At 40.4% G+C, this 4116-nt stretch overlaps 1 non-coding gene across 1 annotated transcript; it reads right to left on the bottom strand.

The window, feature by feature from the left end:
* Positions 1 to 279: 279 nt before the first annotated feature.
* LOC125619287 lies at positions 280 to 385 on the bottom strand. Its single transcript, XR_007350773.1, has one exon. It is a non-coding gene; the product is annotated as a U6 spliceosomal RNA (small nuclear RNA).
* Between the last annotated feature and the right edge of the window lie 3731 nt (positions 386 to 4116).

Below are 4116 nucleotides of genomic sequence, written 5' to 3'. Positions count from 1 at the left end.
GGCATTAATATGTGAGCAATTTCATGTTAATAAGCCTGGAGTATCCTGAAGGTCTTTTTTAAAAATATTTATTTATTTTTTAGTTTTCGGTGGACACAACATCTTTATTTTATTTGTATGTGGTGCTGAGGATCGAACCCAGCGCCTGGCGCATGTCAGGGGAGCGCGCTACCGCTTGAGCCACACCCCCAGCCCTCCTGAAGGTCTTTTCTTGAGCACTTTAATGAATGGTTCTGGTCCTCAAAATGCTTTTTAAAAAATATGAGAAAAAGAGAAATAAAGAAAGAAAAGTAAATATTATTTTTGCATATTATCAGTGTGCAAGAGCCATGCTAATCTTCTCTGAATTGTTACAATTTTAGAATGTATACCACCCAATGAGCACAGCCAAAGCTTTTGTCCGTTTTTTTTTTTAATATTTATTATTATTATTATTTTAGTTTTCGGCAGACACAACATCCTTTTTTTTTATATGTGGTGCTGAGGATCGAACCTGGGCCGCACACATGTCAGGTGAGCGTGCTACCGCTTGAGCCACATCCCCAGCCCCATTGTCCCTGGTTATCTAGTAACTCTTCCTAGGGGCTACCCTTTTGCCCTCTCAGCTGAAGAACTCTCTTTATCTCAAGTTTTGATTTGTTGATTTTGATTTTATTTACTTTTTGAGAACTGAACCCAGAGGTGCTCTATCACTAGCTACATTTCCAGTGCTTTACATTTTTTATTTTGAGACATAGAATCTTACTAAATTGCTGAGGATGGCCTCAAACTTGCCATCTTCCTTTATCAGCCTCTTGAGTCTCTGGTGTATACCACCAAACCCAGCTCCAACTGTGATTCCAAAAGCATCTCTTCTGTGGACTCATGTTATAATGATAATCTAATTTTTTCAATTATTCTTCTTTCCTTTTGTTCCTTCTACAGGTACACATTGAGTATCTATTATTTGCAAGCAAATTCTCACTATTCAAAAAGCAAACAAGGTAGACTATACTTTTATCATGGGAAGTAGGCCAATGCAACCAAGAAGAATCATTCTGCCTTTCCTCCCTCCTTTCTTTTCTTTCTTTTTTTTTTTTTTTTAATATTTATTTTTTAATTATCGGCAGACACAACATCTTTGTTTTGTATGTGGTGCTGACGCACACATGCCAGGCGAGCGTGCTACCGCTTGAGCCACATCCCCAGCCCCCTCCTTTCTTTTCTTTCCTTTTCTTTTCTTTGTGTTGGGTGTTGAATCCAGGGCCTTGTGCATGCTAAGCCTACACTCTCATGAGCTGCACTCCCAGTCTAAAAGAGGAACCATTTTTTTTAACCTTGCAATACAATCAGAACAAAAACAACATGAAGTGATTAAAACTGTGTAAATGGCTCTGTTGAAAAATGAAGAGAGTAATTGCTGTGAGAGGGGTATGTGATCTTATTGGAGCACTTTTAGATTATGTGGCTGAAGAGAGGAGATGATAAACTGAGGAGATGATAAACTGAAACTTCCATTGTGAAGAGTCAGTTTTATGAATAGCAACAGGGAATTCAATGGCCTAGAGGCTGGAAAGAGCCATAGAAACTGACAGAAAAGTCCTCCTCAGTGGAGCCTGCCTGTAATCCCAGTGATTTGGGAGCCTGAGGCAGAAGAATTGCAAGTATGAGGACAGCCTAGGCAATTTAGCAAAGCCCTAAACAAACTTGGGAGACACTGTCTCAAAATTAAAAAAAATAAATATGTCCAAAAAAAAGGGGGGCTGGTAAAGCACCCCTGGGTTAAATTCCCAGTTAAAAACAAACAACACATTAAAAAAAACCTGATTGAAAGTCAGTGTGGTCAGAGGATGAGTCAGGGGGTAGGCTGCAGATGGAGAAACTGATTGATGGTTGGTTTTAAGTAGGGCAGTGACATGATTAGATTTATATTTTAAGAAGTGCGATCTGGCTACCCTCTCTTTTCAGTGTAAAATACAGTCGTTATTGCTCCCATAAATCACTAATTTTAGCATTTCTCCTTGGTATTTGTCCTGTTGGGAAAACACCTTAGAATCTTTTGTAGTCCATGCAACTTGGACTTTGGAGACAAAATACAGCTCCGTTTTTTTTTTTTTTTTCAACAGGAATTGAATTTTCCTAGAAGTTAATGACACAAAGTGGAGGGATGGGAGCAAGGGTCCTGAGGTAAGAAGGAAACTGACTCCTATGAGGACTTGAAAGACACTGAAAATTCAGGGCAGCTGGATGTGTCAGAATGAGAGGCAGGTTAAGTTCAGACTTTGAAGAGCCTGGCAAATCTAGGTGAAGACTTAGATCTTTTTTTTTTTTTTTTTTTTTANGTTAAATCCCAGCTCTTTTTATCTGTAATTTTGATACAGGATTTCACCGAGTTTCCCGGATTGGCCTCAAACTTGTGCTTCTCCTACATCAGCCTCAGGAGTGCTTGGGGTTATAGGCGAGCATCATGGCTCCCTTCCCCCCCTTTAATACCTTTTTTAGTTCTTTTGCCATCCACGATATTTTCATTTCTCAGTTTCCTTCCTTCTTTGGAACCATATTCCCCTTTAGGTGCTCTCCCAGTCTGGTCAGTGCACCCATTTCCTCTTCCTCTGGTGAGTGCATGCCTTTGTTCAGCACAGCACTATCTTTCTGCTTCCATTTTTTTTTTTTCAGGAGCACATTTCCTATGGTCACACCAACTGAACCCTACCCTCCAGGTTCCCCTGTACCCCAGAGTCCATCTCCTAAAGTAGTGCCTGAAAATTGCCTTTCATATGTCCATCATATGTCTTTTATTTATTTTAAACAATACTGGGGATTGAACCCAGAGCTCCAGCATGCTAAACAGTCTCTACCACTGAACTACATCTCTGGCCAATTTTATTTTTTGTTTTGAGACAGATCTCACTAAGTTGCCCAGGCTGGCCTTGAACTTGCCATCCTCCTGCCTCAGTCTCCTGAGTCACTGGAATTAAAGGCATGTGCCCGGTTTATCTTTTATCTTTCTGCAAACAGGAACTCTTCTCTCTGTTTGCCCTATGCCCAGGCGTTTTTCTGGTTTCTGACTCCCTTTGAACACTGTTCTGTTTATTGAGTGGCTATAGAGATTCCCCCCTTTATTCTTCCTGTGTTGGAGGTGGGGGCCTGTCTGGCCTTCTGGCACAGGATTCAAATTGGAAAGGAAACCCTTTGCATTTCTTTGGTTATTCACAGGACTTTTAGTTCTCCTGGTGGTTTGCCTCCTCTTAGATTCTACTTGGGTGGGTTCTGTTTTCTACTTTGTTTTATCTCCCTACACTGGAAAAAAAGCCTTCAAGAGATTTTTTTTTTTTAAGTACTGTATTGCTTCTAACTTCAAAATTTCTTCCCCATACAGTGGCTTTGTTACTTCCTTTTTTCAAGAAAAGAGGTTATTTGGGCAAGGGTGTAGCTCAGTGGTAGAGCTCTTGCTCGTCCCCAGTAATGCAAAAAAGGTCATTTGAAGGAAATCCCTTGAATCCGTTTTTGTCCCTGGGGTGCAGGTTGTGGGTGGATATTTAACATCTCCCATCATCTTACAAATCTGCTAATCTTTGCCCCCAACCCTCCACTTTAAAAATCTACACAGATATTTGGAACATCTTATCTCTTAAGAGCCTCTCAGTAGATTCTTTCTTTTGTATGTTTCTCTCCCTTTCCAGATCTTTCTCAGGGTTCTCAGCCTGAACCTCCAACAGATTAATTTCTCCACAGCTGGAATCTCAAGTGCTTGGGGGATAATGACACCTCTGACCTTTCTCCCTTTGGGGAAGTACTTGGGTGTGCAGCTGCACGAGGCCTCAGTGGGGGAGAGCTTGGGGCTGAGAAGACACCAGTAGGACAAAGCAGGAATACTGCATTTTCAGGACCAAGTCCTTCTGAATCTCATTTGGAAACTGGATATTTGCCAAGCACCTGCTTCCTAGGGATGCTGGGGGATTTAATGGTACTCCCAGGAGCCTGTAGGAATTAATGTGTCTTGTGGGGAAGTGCTCTGAACTCAGTTTTGGAACTTGAATAAAATTAACCATTCTTTTATTTTCTGAATAACTAAGCTGTTTATATATATATATATATATATATATATATATATTTTTTTTTTTTTTTTTTTTTTTT

The sequence above is a fragment of the Marmota marmota genome, unplaced genomic scaffold (assembly GCF_001458135.2).
Source record: "Marmota marmota marmota unplaced genomic scaffold, marMar, whole genome shotgun sequence".
NCBI classification, from domain to species: Eukaryota; Metazoa; Chordata; class Mammalia; order Rodentia; family Sciuridae; genus Marmota; species Marmota marmota.
The sequence above is the reverse complement of the archived record's forward strand: the minus strand, read 5'-3'. Positions and strand labels throughout refer to the sequence as shown.